The sequence below is a fragment of the Macrobrachium rosenbergii genome, chromosome 3, assembly GCF_040412425.1.
Source record: "Macrobrachium rosenbergii isolate ZJJX-2024 chromosome 3, ASM4041242v1, whole genome shotgun sequence".
In the NCBI taxonomy this organism is placed as follows: Eukaryota; Metazoa; Arthropoda; class Malacostraca; order Decapoda; family Palaemonidae; genus Macrobrachium; species Macrobrachium rosenbergii.
In genome coordinates this window covers 72,823,967-72,845,234 of record NC_089743.1, presented here as the reverse complement: position 1 = coordinate 72,845,234, position 21,268 = coordinate 72,823,967, and the positions used below count along the sequence as shown (strand labels likewise).

General features: G+C 37.8%; 1 long non-coding RNA gene across 1 annotated transcript in view; it reads left to right on the top strand.

Moving 5' to 3' along the window:
• LOC136825772 (uncharacterized) overlaps window positions 1–20,929 on the top strand; it is a 28,596-nt gene extending 7,667 nt beyond the window's left edge. The window contains exons 2-3 of the long non-coding RNA XR_010849453.1: window positions 17,595–17,686; window positions 20,430–20,929. This is a non-coding gene — a long non-coding RNA (uncharacterized lncRNA). The remainder of the gene's footprint in view (window positions 1–17,594; window positions 17,687–20,429) is intronic.
• Window positions 20,930–21,268: the final 339 nt, after the last annotated feature.

Genomic DNA, 21,268 nt, shown 5'->3' with positions numbered 1-21,268 from the left:
AGGGCTTCTCCTTGCAAGGAATGTAGTTACTGGGTTTCATCACAGTGAATTAGGGTTGGGAAGAGAAGGACGATAAAAGGTGCTCTTGCTGTCTTCCTTGATAGGAAACCCCCCTCTGGGGATGCCTATGAACCTTTTAGTTCCTTCTTACCCCTTCTTCCATCCCTCTTCCCTTTTTAAGTGCAACTCCTGTGAGGGTGGGTAGTACAAAGCCTGAAAAACCTGACCATCACCATTTGCCTGAGGATATAGCAGCTGATGAGGGAGATACTCCATCAGCAGTGTAACCCTCTGATATCTGTGATCATAACTTTGTTGCTCCCAGTGTCCATAGGAAAACATCTTCATTGAAATATACCTGTGAAAGTTTGGCCTACCTTGAACATCCTGGGTAGTCCATCTCTCACTGCTTTCTGGACAACCTGGTGGAGAAGAGGAGAGTCAAAACACCTGAGCCCTTGGCAGAGGTAGTTCTGATGGGTCCATGGGTGTTTCACCTTCTTCACCCACTGTGAAGGTAGGGGATCTTCATATTGTGGTGGTTCTCCCTGTAGTGGACCCTCAGGTGGGTAAGATTTTGACTACATTTCTTGTCTGAACCAGCCCTATGGTGTGTAAAGCAAGTGTGACCAGTGGGGAGAAGGGAAGAGGTGCCGGCGTCAGTCTTACCCTTCATCATCATCTTCCTTGTCCTCATTGTTGGATTTGACTTCCTCCTCCTTGAGCTCATGCCCAAGGGGATGTAATGGGACTGGACAGTCCTCCTCCTTTTGAACCTCTTCCAGCAGAGTTAGAGCAGCAGTTTTCAGATATGATTTTGCCCATTTTTCATGAAATAACCTGGGTGAGGCGACTACGGCTTCATACAGTTGACAGTGTAGTAGACAGATAACCTTCAGGAGTACTTAAGAGGCATGACCCTCAGTCTCGTTACCATGGTCACAGTTGACAGGTGGTGTTTTGGAGGAGGTTAATGCCCTTATCTGTGGGTCAGGAAGTTTCCTCACCTCCACCAGAAGCAGATCATGTAAACTCCTTGCCAGTTGCTTTCATTCCAGATGAGATATTATGTGCCAGAAGACACGGAGGTTACTCTATGGCGCTGGATGTGTCAGTCTGTGGACTGACTAACTACCTTTCATTGGAGAGCTTATAACAGGAGGGTGCTACCTTCATCACAGCTGAGGAGCTGTGTTGGAGACTGTGATTATGATGGCTCTCCAGACCGTTTCTTGACTTGATAGCATTCTCTGAGTGTACCTGTGGTTCAGTGTCTCAGTTTACTGCCAAGCCACAAAGATTATTCCAGACTTCACATTTATACTCCTGATTAGGTTTGCAGAAGAGATAGGTGGGTATGGGAAAAAGTCCAATGCTGCCTCATGCTGTGATGTCTTATACATTAGTAGAGAAGAGTAAAACTCTCAGACAAAGGTAAAAAATGCAAGTGCATATCGTCTGATATCTTCTGGCCCTTCTTTCAGGGGTGGAAGAATTCTTGGAAGCCCTCTCACAAGAAATTCAATCAGACTTTGAGTGAACCCTTTCCTTCTTTGGAGGTTGATAATGTCATTTGCACACCTGTGGGTGGGAGTTTGCTTGTAAACTAGTTTCTGCCCTTTTACATCTGAAACACAAGGCTGGTCTTGAGCTCTTCCCCTGTTCCTACCTCTGCTGTTGTGTGCAGAAAAGAGTAGGTGCTACCTTCTTGTTCATCATGTGTGTGATCCCAGATTGTGCATGTTCATTTCCTTTTGACTGTTTTCTGCAATTAGGGATGACTACTATGAGATTCAGGGCCTCTGTAACTCGGTTTTTTCGCAATAACTTTTTATCTATGCATTTCATAAATATAACGCTTATTCAGAATACACATTATATCTACTCATAAATTTTGACTGTATTCTGCATTACGTAGGTTGAATAAATTTGGTACTTGTAATGTAAAAGTGACTTTTTTTGAAAGACAGGCCAACATACTCAGAAAAGGTTTCGGCACTCGTTGCGTAACTTATGACAACATTTCTTCCCACTTTTTCGGTGGATGATTGACTATACATAACGAAGGATAGACCTCTGGCAACAATGACAAAAATTGAAATACAAGCAAAGCAGTACACCTTTATGAGCTCTGAAACCTTTCCACTGGTAATTGTCATAATGAACAAACCAACAAAATATGTTAATAAATACAAAAAATACTTCGATTATTAGTCTAACTCCCAAAAATAAGTTTCTAAAAATTACAGTCTACTTTAAGGTCACAATCAGATTAACAAGATGTAGGGAATAGTTGGTAATTTTCAAAACCATAGTAGACAAGCTTGGTTTGATAACTACTATATCAATGTCAAGCAATTTTTATTTATTAGCTATCTACCTATTTGCTGAAAAAACAAAATAGCCGGTACTGTATTTTGGCTTTAAACCTTCCACCAATAATTATCGTCAGAATGATGACTTCATGAGAACTCCACCCGCTTTGGCCTCGTTATAATTCAGGATAACACTGAAGGCTATCATGGGCGTTGTTGGATTAGAAAATTTAACTTCTGGCTATAAAAACTCATTTCTTGAGTAGTTGTAAGAAGTGCTAAATGATCCTCAAGGATCCCAGCAGTTAGCCTAAACGTTTAATTCATGTATATTGCTGCTATTACTACTGTTGCGGCACTGCTGCTACAGTAGTATTACTACGCTAGCACAGATACCCACATCTATGTATCGTTCCGCCATTCGCAACGTCTTTGTCATGTTTTTCACTGTGCAATAAGCCATGGCCTCCTCAGAAATTAAGTTTAACATTAGATGATAGGTTATTTCATTAAGCTAACAAATTATGGCAACTGGGTATGTTATTGCCGATGTTGAAGCTGAAGATAAAGAAAAAAAATTATATCGGATGATCCGTTGGTCTGCTGGAGATTTTGGCACATATAAGCTTGTATTTACTTTGGATAAAAATCTTATTTTAACAAAAATAGTTATATAAAGACTGTTTACATACAATCTCTCTCTTTCTCTCTCTCTTGGTGGCATAGTGAATAGTTAATGGAAATGTTCAAAATCCTGAATGACATTACAAGTATTATAATCACGTTACGCTAAATACAAATCAGACCATAAACATTGGATTTAAACTAGAAACTGAATAATTACCTATTCAGGCTATAGTAAGTATGGCCACGGGCTTTATCTTGACTGTATAAAGTTGCAAGTCGTAAGACAAATGCAGTTTTAAATCCACGGGGATACAGTAATTCCAAATCCTGTTAGCCATTCTTGACTGCTATGGGTTTCAGAGCCGATGGAACAAGGTGAATGAGTTTCTGTCTGGTGGATGGGTGGGGCAACATTTCGTCAAACATTGTTTACCTTGCTTACATAATGAATGTTTTTCGACTCTTGGCTCGTAATCATTGGCCGTGGCGTCGGCTAGATAATTTTTACTCTATAAAAATTAAAACTATCGGGTTTAGGTTATTGATAATGCTGACAAAATTTGTGTGTGGTTGTAAAATATACATATGTCAACTCTCAGCTACATCCGATGCTTTGATAAGGAGCAAAGTCCAAAAAACTGTTACAGAGGCCCTGAATCTCATAGTAGATCATAGGGAATAACTGGGAGGGCAGGTTCAACATTTTAGTTGGTGGATATAATGTTTATGATTCTTGTCTTGTCATGGAGTTTCACTGCTGCAGCATTGCCATTTTTTCAGGGATACCCAATTAAATTTCTTTTATTGTGCTGTGCTGCGATTAGTCTTTGCTTGTTCTCTCATCTTCGGGGACAGTTATGGAGCCCCAACATTTGCTGCATCTCCTGCATGATATCACTACTATTTTGCTGTTGTACGTATTTATTATTCCATTCCAGCCACAGATGCTAAACAACATTTCACATATCTAAAATTTTCAGTAGATCTTATTGTTTGTCTTTAATATACAGGAACCATTCCAAACAGTTTCTTCTTGCCTGTTTTACTAGCTGTATTTTTGAGGTGAAACTTACCCTCAATCATTAGCTTTATCTGCAGCTACATGGCGCAGTTCAGCAAGTGTTAAAATTGAAACAGTCATTAACAAGCGAACTCTCCCAATAGTTATTCCCCACCCTTTAGGGGGAGGGGGAGAGACAGTGAGTGTTTTGGCGCATCAGTCGTCTCTTGTCAGTGAATGAGGCCAGTAGTTTGGACAAGTGTTCTAAACTTTGTGTTTGTCTTCTGGGTTAACAATGGATCGTATGGTTTTGGTCTGTATTTGGCAATGTGGATTCTTCTTCTCTGTCTTCCTTTTCAAAATCTGTTAGATTTTGTAAAGTAAGTTACAAGGCCAGATTGGTAATTGATGTACATAACATGAACTTGTATGGATCATTGAGAAGTTTTATACGATTCTGACAACCTTCATGATCATTGCAAGATCGGTAATTGACGTGTGTATTTATTAATTGACATATGCACGAACTTGCATGATCATCGAGAGATAATTTACAATTCTGACAACCTTCATGATCATTGCATGTATTGGTCTTTGGTTAAAGATAATAAATTGCGAAATTAGAAGAGAAAAATAGATTTAGGAGAGAGTAAAAGAATAGTCCTGAATCTAGGTTTTCTTCAGAATTAACTCCTGGTCAAGAAGAGAGAGAAGTCTATAGTTTCTTCTTTAGCAGATATTGATCCGTCTACACCCAAATATCAGCTCAGGTAGTAGGCTAGATTTAATGCAATTAGATTGATTGGTTTAATCCAGAATTGAATTGTATATAACTATATGAGTTGTTACATGTATGTGTCCATTGCATTGGTAGGGACAGTGTCCCCTTGTTCCTTTGGCCATTCGGCGGATGCAACCTTGCCCTGTCCCATTGGCTCCATCTGCCAACAGACCTGGTAGTCCCGGGTGTTTCCAGATGAGGACTAACATCCCAGGATGTTCTCGGACTGTGCCCTCTGTCTCCTGCCTTTGGTTTCAGTCCTCCATGGACAGAGTTAGATCGTGGTTGCATTGGACAGTTATTATAGGTCTAGATCTTGTGTTTGACCCCATTGTCCACCGGATATTCTAGTGATTCGTATGAGCCAGATAACCGATCGCGATCCGTTGTGAGTACTGCCAGCATGCAAGGCACCACTCCTGCCAGCATGTGAGGTGCCTTGCCTGCCAGGATACAAGGGGCACTGCACCTGCCAGGGTGCAAGGCGCCGCACCTACCAGGGTGCAAGGCGCCATGCCAGCTAGCGCAAGGCTTCGCTCCTGCTAGCGCCCATGGCATTGCGCAGGCTTCCGTTGCTAGCAGTCCTGAGTCTGTAGTTAGCTATCAGAGTCAGTGTTCGTGCTAGTTCTCCCCTTTTATCACCGATGGTCCAAGTTTGTTTTGACATGGCCACTGTTATGTTAGTTTTCAAGCTTAGGCTAAGTGTGCCAGTTATTAGTTTTTGCTCATTAGTCCTTGAGTTTCCGACAAACAGTGAGAGTTAGCATGGGTGTCTGGGAGTCCAAACAAGTCTGAAGGGACAGTGGCAAGTCCGCATGGTTGTATGCGAGTCTGCGTGAGTCTGGGTGGCATGTGGCGAGTCCGCACAGTTGTCTGTGAGTCAACGAGTGTCCGTATGGCTGGTGGTGAATCCTGGTGGTTTTCTGAGAGTCCTCAGGAGTCCACATGGCTGGCGGCAAGTCCACAAAGTTGTCAGGCGAATCCGCACGGTTGTCTGCGAGTCAGCAGGTGCCTCTTAGCTTGCAGAGAGTCTGCTCGGGTGTCAGCTGGTTCGCATGGTTGGTTGCAAGTCTGAATGGCTTCCAACGAGTTCTAACGGTTGCCTGCAAGTCCTCACTTATGTCAGCGACTCCGCATGGGCATTAGCTAGTCCGAAGCTTCATTGAATCCACGTGATGCTTCAGCGAGTCTGTATAAGGAGTGTGTGAGACCTATAAATGAGAGAGCTTTTGACTTTAATTCTCTGTCAGCTGGATTAGGAGAATTTCAGCTCCTGATCTTGGGAGACCATTTATTTCTAGGGCTACTTTTGTCCTTGCCCTTCCTGTTAGCATTCTCCTTTGCCTCCTTTTCAGGAAGGGGAACATTTAGTCTATCCCGTCAGTTTTAAGGAATTAATTCAGTTGTGCTTATAAAAGTTCCTCATTCCTTCCTTTAATTTATCTGTTTCTGTACTTAGGAGACGGGACTCAGTGGGAATGTTTGGCCAAAGATTCTCCTTTTGAAAGGCCTGTCTGGTCTCCATTGCCGTCTGCTAGGAGGACTATGGTGTTCGAGTTGGGTTTTTTTTTTTTTTTGTCTCCGTTTTCCTGATCCAGCTGTTAGGGTCCTTGTTTTTCCAGCCGAGAGAGGTGCGGTTGTGTCTGCTAAGCTGCTTTCCTCATTTCAGGAGCCCAAGAATATGTGTTAAATTTGGCTAACGCCATTGAAGCTATTCTCTTCAGTGCTTTGTGCTGGATACTGTTAGTGTTTGTAAGAGTTTGGTGGACTCCCTCCTTGATAAGTCCTAAAGGTTTTTGTTTCCTTAACAGGGTCTTTTTTGGGATGGGATAGATGAACCAGCTCATGCCTCAGCTTATCCTATGGGAAGTAATAGACAACAAGCTATCTGTTTTCGATAGCTACAGGGACAGGCAGGGAGACACTGCAGACTTTTCTCTTCCTTTCCCAGTCCACTGAGGGAAGTCACCACCTCTTCTTTCTATAAGCGCACTCTGGGCAATTCTACCTCCTTCCTCAGTCTTCCTTCTGGGTTCAAGAGGGAAAAAGTGTCCTTTTTGGCAGAGAGGATCCAGTTTTCTTCTACCAAAGGGGGTTGTGCATTTCCTCAACTAGGCTATATCACATTTCCTAAATCTGATTAGCTCATTGAGCCCTTGTGCTAGTGGTTCCAGATTGGACCTCTTCGCTCAAGTGAGGGAATACTTGTTGTGAACTCCCTGGTGAAGGAAGTTTTTTGGAAGGTTGTTTTGCATTCCTTTCAGGAATTCACTGCCTATTTGACCTTTCAGTCATATAGAGCATCCTAGAGAAGAGACAGGTGTTGATCAGTAAGTCTTTTTTCCATTAGAAGACAAGGGTATTATTTTACTTATGGACATTAATTGCTTTCAACATAAAATATAGGTTTTCTGTTGTATTATGATGTGATTTGAATGATTTTGGGAATTTATTTCCATCGCAAATGAATACTTATCCTTCTACCCACTCCCCTAGAGATAACAATCTGGGGACCACTCCTTAGGAAGCGAGGTTTGGGTGGGGAGACAAAGTATGAAATAAAAACAGGAGGCAAAATGGAGGAAAAAACCTAAATATAACACTCAAACATATAAAAATGGACCGGTATGCAGCTATACACTGAATTGGAAATACATAAAACACTGGAAATGGAAACTACAGCCAAGAATTTTACATGATGAGAAATGGCATACAAATGTACTAGTATGACTAGTTATTGCCTGTCACATTGTAGTTGTACACTAAACTAACCTTAATTTTTCTGACCCTAACCCTGTCACTGAATATATCTGCACCTGGATGTATGGGGCTTCGCCACAAAAGGAAAGCAAGGCCCCCCACCCCCTAACCTAACCTAACTAACCTAACCTAATGTTTTCTTGGTTGTATAAGAACTAGGTTACCTTATTAATGTCCATAACTAAAATAATACCTGATGGATCGGTACCTAATATTACAGAAATAAATATTATACTCACCATTACTCTCAGTCTTACAAGCCTGAACAATGGGGCTGCTGGTCCTCCTCCTCCTCCTCCTCTTCCTGTGGCCTCTTGGGCCGTTGCCTCTCTCCTTGAGGAGGGGCTGGCAATGCAGCAGCTTTACAAAAATAATGTATTCGCTGATTTTCAGGTATTTTTTTAGAAATAAATAGCGAGATATATATTGCTTAAAATATTGTGAGCGATTTCCAGGCCCTGATCCACTCTTTGAGATCCCCTCCAATCTTTCAAACATTTTATGCATTATGCACCAATGAATTATCAGGGTCTACAAAGTTTTCCGAATGATTCACGTGTTATGTATATAACCTTAAAGAGATGACAGCTTATTATACGATGCCACTTGTCGCTATTAATACACGAGCCACTCTAATATATTTGAATTAAAGGAGATAAAGATTTTCAGCTGAGCGTTCTCAAGGCAAAAGCTCCACTAAAGGCAGTATAAAATTTCTTGGATTCCCTCTCAATCCCCCAAAAACCCAAATATCACTGAGAGGACGGCCCCTGTCAAATTTACGTTTGCCAAATGAGATTCATCTATTTCTATTATAACACCATCACCACCAATTGGTTCTTGATTATCAAAATAATATTCAGCAACACAACAAAAACTATGCCAATCAACACTGGTTGCTCTACTAATTTTAGAGAATCTATTACAGTATGATGGTTCCTACAATTATTGACCCAATGATTAATAAATAATAATAGTTTCCAAGCAGGAAGATGAGTACCATCTAAAAAAGGTACCTTTATAATCTGAACTTGATACCCACATCGCCGGCGTTTCTTTGTTTTAGCAATCACCACAGTAGAACTACAATACCCAAATAAGCTATCTTCCTAAAAAGTAATGGTTTCTGACACTTAGGACACTGAACACTCCAAGGTAACACAGAATGTTGACGGAAAAAATCATATGCATATTTTGCATGTTCAGGATATACCACCATGATATTTGCCTATTACCCAAAATAATTGAGCTCACAAGAGTCACACAACTGAATTTCACTATCCATACCTTTAAACTGATGGCGGAAAAGAAAATCCTGGTCTGTTGGAACCGTATTGTTTCTGATTGGTTAACAATGAAAACGTCATAAATTGACAGCCAGTTACATAAAGTGTGACAATTGACGTCATCATCTCTTTGAGGACCAGCAAACCATAGTATTTTGGAGAGAATCGGGTATCTGTAGATGGCAGTTGTAGATTGGCTAATTGTCGAAACAGTGGCCTGAAGCACCTGTCTTCGAATGGCAAAACGTCAAAAGTATTACGTAATTCCAAAAACGTTTGTTATTGGCTGAAAATCAATAAGAGTTAAGCGACAAGAGATGAAACAGGTGATTTGGTGGTGGTCGATAACAAATAAACAAATGAAAAAACTCAGGATACTGATGATTGGTGTAGAAGGCAAATATTAAGATGTCATAAAATTACTTCCAATAACAGAAGTTGAAAGGTGGACAACAACCAAAACAGATTGGTTCTATATAGACGTATTGAGAAGATAAATTTACCACCTACTAGAATGAGATTTACGAAGCACTACCTAGTAGAAATGATTTTACAGAGCTGCCGTGCCCATGAAAAAGAATAACATTTGACTTTAAACTTTTTCAGGTGAACTACTAGCATTTTCTTGATTTTTATAAGAACTAGGCATTTGCGACAGATAATATTATACAGAAATACTACAAAACACTTCCTTAACATAGTGAACTAAGTTAAAATACGCTACATTATTAATGTCCATAAATAAAATAATACCGAAGGCAGCATTAGAGGAAGTAACAGCTTTTTACACAGGCTATTCCTAGTGCCAGGCATAGGAGTTTGGTTGATGGTCCTAGACTTGTACAGGCTCAACCACTGTGGCCTACTGTTTCTCTTTTTTCCATGTTGTCAACCTCCATGGTCTTTAATGGTCCTAGACTTGTACAGGCTCAACCACTGTGGCCTACTGTTTCTCTTTTTTCCATGTTGTCAACCTCCATGGTCTTTAGCCTCTTTGGAGAAAGGACTTGAATGCTTATGGGGTACATGAACGATGCACACTTCCATGCCTTCGTTCACCAACTTCTTTGGGTGAAAGACGTATCAATGTCGAGCTCTTGCTTTCGGGCTCAGTTCCTTGCCCCAAGTATTTGCTGGGGTGCTATACCCTTCATGTATATTTTCTTATTAGGAGTAAAGTTACTTCAGTATCTTTGTGATGTCCAGAGGGTTTGCTTGAGGGCAAGAGAGTCTGTACTGGGCTTGGCAAGGCCCTATGCTTACTAAAAGGTCTGAGGTCATCTCTCTAACCTACGCAAAGAATGACCTACCTTGGCATGGGGATTGATTCTGTTCTGTTCAAGGTTTTCGGACACAAGCTTGAGTAGACGATCTTATGTTAATCATGAGAGTATTCTCCTCCTCATTGGTCGTTAACCTCAGTTTTGCTTCCCTCAGGGAAGTCCCTAGGTCCCTCGAACCCAGACCTCTCACCGTATGTAGCTGCCTCAGGTGAGGAGGGGGTTCTGGTTATCAGGAACTGGTTGCTTCAAGGTGTTGCTGCCAGTTGAAACGAGTCTTCTCATTAAGGAGTTGTTGGTTAGTCAGAAGGGATTTAAGTAATTTGTCCCCTTAGGCTTGCCTTCTCTAGCTTATATTAGAAGGCATGGGGCATAATTTTGGCACCTTGGGAGTCATCATCAGATCTTTAGCCTCTGTATAGTGAAGAGGAATATTGTACTTATGTCTAGTTGTTTCTGGCTGACTGTATGCTCAGACATGTTGTCATCCGGGAGAGGTACTTCCTGCGTTTATCTTTCCTCAGAGGCCATGGCAACTAGATATGCTCAAAACTCAAAGACCTCGGAAGTGCTGGTTGTTAGCCATTCCAAACTCCAAGCCCATGTGCTCCAAGCTTTATACAAACTTATTCTTCAATGAATGGAAAGACCAGGGTTGAGGACTACCAGGAACTCCACCAGGTTTCTAATTGCACTTTGGTGGCAGAGGATGCATTGGTTCCCAGTCCCTCCACACTTCAGTAGAGTTCCTAGGCATTACCTCCATAGTAATCTGCTTCATCAGGCGGGGTAGGGGAAAGCCTTGCGGAAATATCGAAATGCTTTAACTAACCTCACGGAACTGTTGTCTAGCTTCTGAGCGCCAGAGACTTTTATTAGTCATCTAGGTTCTTTTTCTCTGACAAAAAGATAAGTATAATAATTTCTTGTTCAGTGTAGCTGGAGCTGTATCTATATTAACAAGATTAACAATGTTTTAAGGTCTGCACTTCTTGAGAAATAACAAAGGATTGTCCGTTTCCTACACCTAGGCTATAATCTGTGCTGACTTGAACAAAACTGTTCTTGCTTTTCAGCTGGATTGCTGGAAATTCTGCTAAGTGGCTTTTATGGAACCTAGTCTTTGGCTTAAGACTCCTTAGCGGCCCTCCTTTCTACCCCAGAGAAAGGCTTCTCTTAAGGCTCTTTCATAGAACATGCATTCTGGGGGGTTACATGCGATTTATTCGTTGGTAGGTTGTTCACTTACTGGAACAGAACTATTTTTTTAGGCATCCTTTCATGCTAAGATGATGAGTTTTCTGTATCCCAGCTTTAGAGACCCTGCCTCCTGGAAAAGGAGTTTCTTTGATGCTCTGTCAGGGCTATAGGGATTTATACATCCCATCTTAGCCATTAAGGAAGAAGTGTAAGAACCTATTTTGCACCATCAAAAATCCTTAGGTTCCTAGGTCTTCGATACCATGGTTTTCTTTATTAATCCTTAATCCTGGAAGCACACTGTGCATTGTTTCCAGAGAATTGTTTTGTTGGTTAAAGTGCAATGTCCGAACGACAACTACTTTCTCTCTCTCGACTGTCAAGTCTTGGCTGCACAGTGGAGGTGTAACTCTCTGTTCTCTTCTAACTGCTTGAGAGTCATCTTTACCCAGCAGGGGCTGCTGTACACTAGCATCTATAGTTGTGACAGGGAAGATTTTTACTAGTCTTCCCCTTTTATATTACAAACAGGTATAGGTTTTCTGTTGATCCCATCCTGGGTAAGTGAGGAATCTTATGTATTGGAGTTTGTACATGGTAATATCATACTCTACTTTGTTTTAACTGCAGGATTGTGCTTTATTGTAATTGCTCAGTTTCTCATAGGTAGGAACAAACGAACTTCATCAGAGTAAATAATGTTGGACTTCTGTTGCAGAGCCATTACTCCTCATTGGAGAAAGCCACCCTGAGCTCCTCTAGAGCCACCTTTTTCAGGAAGAAATTGGTGGTGTTCATTTGGTTGTGAGATGCCACAGAAACTCAGGTAGGGGATCATGCTTAATTTTGGTTTTAGTTCCCATTAACTCTCCAGCCTGAGGCACAGAGGCCAAACTTGCCATTTTGCATTTCACATTCTCAATCAGTGGTTATATTCAGGGTCCACGTTCCACCTCCTTGCAATAGTGGACCTCACCTGATGAAGATCCTCTCTGGCAAGAACTTGCCATGGGATCATATGCATCAGGTAAGCAGCAATAAGGATATTTTTAATATCTGATTATAGGGAAATTTCTGGCCCTCCAGCACACAATGTTGGAGTTAGCAAATGATGGAGAGTGTCACCTCAAAAATAATGATTTTTATGATTAAATAAACTTTTTAGTTACTTACCCTCCATTATTATTGGGAGCGTTTCGCTCGTTAAAGATTGCTTCAATTTTAACACTTATCGAACCAGAGCCAAGTAGCCGCAGATAAAGCTAATGATGGAGGGTAAGTACCTAAAAAATTGATTTTAGAAAAATCATTATGATAATTCATCTTGATGGTTGTACTTCAGATGAGCAATAAAATGAAACATTAAGTGGAGGAGTTCCTTCTTAGGGAGTACTTATTTGTCAAACAACTGACTTTATTCTTTGTGCTATAAGCAGAACAACTGAATTTTAGTTCTTGGTGTTAAATGCTGAAAACAGACAATGGAACAATTAACTTTTGAACAACCGACTTGTCGATGATCCAGGGGTAACTCGACAAGTTAATTGTTGAGCAATTAAGTGCAATTAACTGATGTTTGGGAATTTGAGTTTCAGCAGTTTACCTTATCCTTCTCATACATTTTACCCTTCAAGGTAAAATTTAGGTGTTCTCAGGGGTACGAACACCTACATTTTGTTGGTTGGGTAAGTGTGATCTAACAATAAAATACCTTTCCAAAATCATAACCCCTTCACTCGGGTTCATGCGCGCTTGGTTACAATTTACTATATGATAAGAAGCTTTCCCTCGTGAGTAGCTGTTCATGCACAATGTAAATTAAAAATAGGCTATTTATATTAAAACGTAATTTTTAAGAAATTCATTTTTAGTTGAATCCGATTACTTTGCACATTTTCCCTCCTCCAACCTCTCACTTCTTGTGCGAAAAAACAAGGAAATGATTAGTCCAACAGTAGGGAGCTGGGTGTCTTAGATGCATTTCCCTCTAGTGGGAAGTATTCGGCATTCTGTCGAGATTGCATAAGAAAATTCTTTTTGTTTGATTGCTATTTTGTATTTTTCCTTGCATTTATTAAACGTTATCGATGTGTAGGCCTATATATGATACATTTTTTATGGGGATAATTTTTTTAGTTGAGTAGTCATCTATATATGTGGTGATTTCATGTAAGTAGTTTGAGAATGGACTTTTTTCAAAATGTAAATTTCTTTCTTGTGTGTTTTTTTCCACTTTTTTTTTATTTTTTATATTTAATGAGTATTGACCATATCACTGCTTTTACTGTTCTGTCATCTCGGCCTTCTGTCCTGTACGTGTTGTAGATTAGTATACGCATCCTCCACTACTAGCTCAAGGAATAAGTAAGGGAACTTGTTAAGTGTTTTAAACCATACGGCATGCCATACGTTACGTTAGACTAAATGGAATGCGCGTCTTTCTGAGGCCTCGGCTCTTCCCTTCGCACAGAAGGCGTGGTTTGGACAAAATTGTGTTAATACATGCAAGTATCTCATTTTGGGTGGTTGGCGGAATGAGGAGTTGCTACCAAGGGTCCACCTAGAACATGATGTGTAATAATTATTAGTTTGCACGCTCATATCCTGACAAGCACCGGCCTCGACCCTATCCGTTTACCTGGTCCCGAATAGTAAGGATAATTCCGAGGAAATAGTAGTTTTTCCTACGTAACATAAAGGGCTGAAAGAAGTATGTTTTAGAGGGTGTAACCAAAATTGAATAGCAGTAGTTGCGCTGCAGGTCGTATACTTTGTTGCTTAGTTCGTTACTTGGCTTGATAATTATATTTGTATTGATGATTAGTCATCCTTGCGGTCAAATGTTCTTTTTGCGTTCCCCCGTCAACTTCAGAATAAGCTGCAGTACAGAGATTTTTTCAAATAACAAAAGATAATACTTTAGTTTATGCACTTTCACTATGAATTTCTTTTTTCAAAGTAAACAACTTTCATTTGAAGAATGAAATTACTTTTTTGGTAAGAAGCTTTTGTTTCAGAGTTTTTGATGATAATGAACTTTGTTGGGTTATATAGTTGACGGTGGATATAACGACAACACTTAAGGCACAAGGCCCACTAATTGATGCATAATCTTTTAAGATTTAACATTATTTAGAAATAGATCTCTCTGTCAGCATTTTTTAATGTTTTTTTTTCAGTCCACTTAGATTAACAAAATCTTTTTTGAAGGAAACTAACGTACCATCCCTTTTGCCTCTTTATGTTATTGACTATATAAAACAAAACCGTGCTGGTACGTTCGTCTAATAAAGTGGACAGTTTTGGATCAAAGTTTTACTAACATTAAGAAATCAATTACCGCTAAAAGCAATCGTACCACAAGTATTGCTTTTTTTAACTTCTTATTGCTGTCTTCTTTGGGATTAATTGATTGCAAATTGCATGCACGCGCGCTCACATATTACATACCATATATATATATATATATATATATATATATATATATATATATATATATATATATATATATAATATTTATTTTTATTTAATTATATATATATTTAGATAGACAGTTCAGCTCAGTTCAGTTCATCTTTATTTCTTATCTAAGATACATAGATAAAAAATCTTGGTGATATACACTCAAGTTGGAATATACATGTTTAAACAAAAAATTCATGAATAATTACCCTGGTGCATATATCTTCATAACGCAAAAAACAAATAAACAAACCGGATGTTACTCAAAACTTCCAGAACATTCCAGCCATATTAACTTTCTAAAATTTACGTTCTTCATTTTAGATACGTCAGAAGGAAACTTGTAATAGCCTTGACAGCCAACAGAAGTTATTGCATAATATACAACATAACTATGATTAGATTAATTACGTATATACATGATAAAATTCACTCATGTGCTTTACCTTATTTTGAACAAAACAAACTCTAGCTAAAATAGCATCTTTTTAATTGTAAAATAAAGGATCTGTATCATAAAATATTTTTTAAAATTCCGTAAACTTCCTTAAAAAAGATATATGAAAAAAGCATCAAATCTTTTTGAATGAAATCACATGGGTTGTTTAGCAACCGCAAGGCTGACATAATCTTAGATTTATTTGTAATATGCTAGATAGTTTAAACCTGTGCCTCTTGAAAAGGATAATGGTTGCTCTCATGATATTAGAGGTTTAAAATCTTTTTGACTGCCTTATGGTAGCCGGCACCAAAACTTCTGTATGTTCATTGAGTACGAACCACCGTACCGCATTCCCCAGCCGTGTATTGTTCAAAGAGAAATATCTTCACCTCTTTATCTGCAAAATTAGAATTTTCTCAGGATCATGCTGAATTAGCGTAAAATTTACTTCTTGCCCAAATTATGTGGTCATTATAATTCAAATCACACTGTATAATATATCCCAGTTACTTATTACGATTTTACATAGACAGACAGATGTGTGAGTATAATAATATACATAGACTGCATATGTACATATAATATACTTTAGAAAGATTCAAGTAGCTATACACATACACACATTATATATATATATATATATATATATATATATATATATATATATATATATATATATATATATATATATATATATATGTGTGTGTGTGTGTGTACAATACAATATATATACGTATATAAAGATAAAATATACAAAAGATTTTTGTATATATATAAATATATATGTGTATATATATATTTATATATATATGTAATTTTGTATATAAATAGATGTATATATATTTGCATAATATATTTAATACATATATATATATATATATATATATATATATATATATGAATATATATAAATATACAAATCTTTTCTATATTTATAATATTTATATACGCATTATACTATATATATATATATATATATATATATATATATATATATATATATATATATATATATATATATATATATTTATATATATATACACTCATATGTATATAATGTGTATATATACATATAAGTATATAACTATATTTTATATATATATATGTGTGTGTATTATACTGTGTGTAGGCCTATATGTATGTATACATACATAAATATTTGCAACGCCATACCCAGCACTGCTTTTAGGAAAAATTTATAAATGAAAATTACTAATAAGACTTAATTTTTAGATTTTTTCCTGTGTTGAAGAATAAGTCATTTGAGTTTGGCATCCAGTTAGGTGAAAGTGAAAGCACAGTCTGCTCCCAAGCAGAATGGTTGTATCTTGGTTAGTTGTAAGGTGTCAGGCTTTGTTCGTCGGTCCGCCCTTAGATCTTGAAAACCAGTGAAGTTAGAGGGCTGCATATTTGTATGTGGGTCATCCACCTTACAGTCATCCAACATACCAAATTGCAGCCCTCTAGCATTAGTAGTTTTTATTTAAGGTTAAAGTTAGCTGTGATCGTGCGTCTGTCATCGCTATAGGTGCCAACAACACAGGCCATCACCGAACCATCGCTGAAAGTTTCATGGGCCGCGGCTGAGAGTTTCATACAGCATTATACGCTGTACAGAAAACTCGACTGCACCGAAGAAACTTCGGCGCATTTTTTACTTGTTTTTATCAATGTGAATGATGGTAGCTGTTGAGATAATTAGCTTACTTATGATAATTAAGTAATATGACTTGAGAGGGATAGGAATGTAAATATATTGCAAACTTACAAAGTTGTGCAAAACATGTTCTACACAAGGATAAATGGATCGGAGTGTTTTAAGGTGATTTGGTCAGAGGGAAAGTATGAAATAAGAAAAGAGTAGGCTATGTCATTTGGAGATCTGTGACAGAGGTGTTGGAACATGAGGGTTTTTATATCCAGCAAGCGTAAACGTATGTGTGCAGTGGAGGTAAGTGGTTGAGTGCGCGTAAGTGGAAAAAATAATGATGAGCCGTTTGTAAACGTTTTGTGCACTTTTTGTCAAGATTAACGGGCACTTGCTGGTACGGTATAAGTAATGACAGTTTTTCAGACGCCAGGAAGAGGGGATTTTTCATATTGTTCATTAGTGCTAATGCCAAAATGGTATTATTTTAATAGTTATTTTTAATAGTAATTCTTGGAAGCAAGACTAAGAAGAGAAGGCAGAGGAAAGGAAGATTGGAAAATCGATTCAAACTCCCCAAAACTTTCTCTATCGCACTTGTTTGTTCCAGGACCGTACAGAAATGCCTAGGACCTTTCACCCGGGACCGGTGCACTCTCTTTTTACCCGTACAGTCCTTGCATTAACACCTGTTATTTAACCTGTCTTACAACCCTTATATTAAAACACAATATCTAACCTATGCTGAAAGTCCTCCTGATTTTTAACTAATTGCCATTTTTTTAATTGACAGGTGCGTCGTACGGTTAGTGTGTTTATTTTTGTGAATGTTAAATAATTGTGCTTCTGTCGAAATGGATGTGGATCCCAAGACTCCTTGATGTGGTAAGTCAGTTTCCTCTTGTATATGGTTTAATGTAAAGTTTATCTATTCATATATATAATAATTAGATATTTTTACATTAATATTTTATAAAATACGAAGGCTGTTGCAAGTTGGATGTTTTAAGCTTTTCTTCTTCGGGTGGCGGTTGGGGGGACGGTTTAGTGCCGCCAGTGCACTTCACAGAGGTGTTACTAAAGGGTGTTTGCAGTGTCTTTTCGGCCCCCGGCTTCATCCACCTTTAGCCTTGTACGTTACTTCCATTCCTGCTTCCTTTCTTCAGTCTTGCTGTCCAGCATCTGTTACTTCTTAGTGCAAGTGTAGAGTTTTGTGTAAGTGTAGAGTTTTGTGCAAGTGTAGAGTTTTCTCCCAGTTACATCTTTAGAGCTTTGCACTTCCTTTTCTTTGTTATTTTATCTCTTTACGTTGCTGTCCAACCCCTGCAACTCCCTCTTCTCACTGTCCCAAGCACTGACAGCCTAAATTTCATAAATCAGTTAATCTCTTCCAGATGATTATCTGTACGGAATCTCTCTCTCTCTCTCTCTCTCTCTCTCTCTCTCTCTCTCTCTCTCTCTCTCTCTCTCTCTCTCTCTCTCTCTCTCTCTCTCTTCTCTCTCATGTATCGATTGTCATGTATAATTTTAATCTTGTTACTTGGATTTTGTCGTACATGAAAGCTAATTTCTACTATTTCTCTCATTAGTTATTTTACTTGCTGTCCCTCTTTCTTTTGTTTTAGTTAAGCATTTACGTAAAAAAATATCCTTCTGAAATTTCTTACCGGTATTGTTTAGCCTTTTGAGAAATATCTGCAAATGTCAACTCCCCGGTTTTCTATTTAAATATTATTAGCTTGTTTTCTTATTTTGGAATACATTCTCTTCCTACACATTGTGACTCGGACTGCTCAATATTTATGTGGTCTTAAAATATATTTCGTAACTGCTACGGGAATTATAATTTTGTGGTTTCTTTTCAAAGGCCTGCCGTTGTTTGAATATGATTTCTGGAGTTTAAGGCTTAATGCGGAGATTTCAATGCAGCTTGTAATTATGCAGAAGTCAAATAAATCTGGATTAGCTTCTCCCCGATTTATTTTTATTTTTATTTTACCGGTGAGCTGGTGTTGTGATAATTTGCATCCAGTTAGTGGCTATCGGTATTTTAATGACATGCCCATTCATGTTTTGAAATGGAGGAGACGGGAGAAAAGGCGCTATATTCTGTTTTGGGGGTCTTCGAATGGAGGAATAAATAAAAGCGACAACAGACTCCATATCGATTCGCATCGCACAGAGGGAACCTCCCATTCACAGTACTTTTATCGAAAAACCGTAGTGATCGAACATGAAAACGCTACTGTAGAAATACACTTTCCATGCAATACATAGCGAACGTTTTAAATGGAGAACTAACGAGTGATTTTCACTGCTATATCCCATTAAACCAGATTGATGATGATTCATGATACGGAGTACTTGCAGATGTCTGATCATTTTAGCTATACAGCCATTTTACTCAGTATACCTTTTGGTTGTTCCTTCATTAAAGCCGTTACCTTGTTAATTTCGAAATTGTAGTACCGAGTTGTACGGTTATTATGAGCACAGATGGGTTGCCCTTTTCATAATTGTTTTACTGTAACTATTTACCGGTACTTGATTGAAATTGTTGTTCAGTACATTTTTACAACAACAGTTTCGAAGATGAAGTTTCAATACTGCAAGCAATAGAATCATGTGTTCCTCGATTTAATAATCATTAGTTTTTTTTATTATAAAAACAGCGTTTTTCATCTCTTTTTCGGAATTTTACTTAAATAGAATGGCTGAATTTCCAAGTTGGCCTCAAAATTGCAACACGGCAGGAACGTAATGTGGAGGAAGCTCCTTAAAGCCTGAAGAATTGTTAGGTCTTAGGTTCAGCAAAATTTTTTAAAGGGAATGCTTTTTTTTTGTGTCAACATAAACATAAGTTGAGTTCTAATGCACCTGTTCGAGCGATTTCTTTCTCACAGTGAACGTTTTGTGATGAGTAGTCTCGGGGTTAGCAAGAGTAATTTATATGAAAACTCCCCGAACGGAATTTTCCCGAGAATAAATATCCGTAAAAATTATTATTGTAGAGATACTATTTTTTCTCCATTCATCCTGAGACGGTCGAATAGAAAAATCTGTACGAATTTATTTTGGATTTTGTGGAAACTTAATGCTAATTGTATTCTGTGAATTTATTCTGACGGTAATTCGCACCGTGAATGATGTACGGTTGAAGTACGACACGTTTTTCTGGCCGTGTCAGTGCCATGTGTTTGTACAGTAATTTCTAAAATGCATAATTCAAATGTTGCAAAGTCACGTCTCTTAGATTAATGTATTAAGAGAGAAAATTTGGGCCAGTATACAAAGTATTTCCTTATGCACCACTAAATATTTTGTGCAATTTGATAAAATTTTTTTCCATATTTGGATTTTTACTTCTTCAGATGTCGTTTCTTGTTATCAAAATTACCTGGTAATTCCGGTAGCCTTTTAAATCAGAAATAATAGTCTTGTTTCAGGTAATTTGACAGTCAAATGCTAAATTTTAGTTCGAGCTAACCTCAAATTGAAGTTTTAAGTATAGTGTACATAGTTGTAACTATAATAAAAAGGTTTATTAAAATAACACCCTCATTGATATTATATAGTGCAGTAGTCACTCATCACAACAGTGTCTGATTCCTATTTATTTCTCCCACAGATGTGAACGCCTTCCAAAGGTAAGTGTGTTATTCTTGTTGCACTTTGTGGTGGAATTGTGAACTGCTACAGCTAATATAGTTGACATCATCGTCGCATAGTGAACAGTATTTTTAGTTAGTTTTTGTCGAGTGAGTTAATTCATTTTCATTTTATGAGATTTATAAAACAAGAAACTTCAGAAGCAAGACATGTATAGATGCGATATAAGGAATGATTGTAAAGGAATTGAGCTGGTCAGAATTTTTAGTTATGTAGCATTGTGTCTCGATTTCATTTCAAACCTTGTGGTATTTTAGGCTTTGGAATCTTCTTGTGATCTCGTGGCACATGTGGGAGACGTTAATTGGCTTATGTTTTAAGACTCATTCATTTGTTTTAATTTGATTTTGTTTATTTTGCTGTTATGCGTGAATTTTTTATAATTTATGGATGTGTAAATGCATACACATATGTAATATATATTGTATCGTATATGATATATATTATTTATATTATATAGTTTACGCACATACACACAGCAAAAAGGATAGACTGTACTTGATGGAGTCCCATTATGTAGCGCACTTTTCGAACTACTTCGTTAACGTAACATCAAACCTCAGTTCATGGAACTTCTGAATGTATCTGCATTATATATATATATATATATATATATATATATATATATATATATATATATATATATATATATATATATATTATATACATACATATATTGTATATGGTGTTTTGTAAATGATAATAACTTATTAAGTTATCATGCAGCTCTACCAAATACTTTGATTGAACATGAGATGTATTTTATTACCATTTTATAGGATAAAATATTCGATTTTT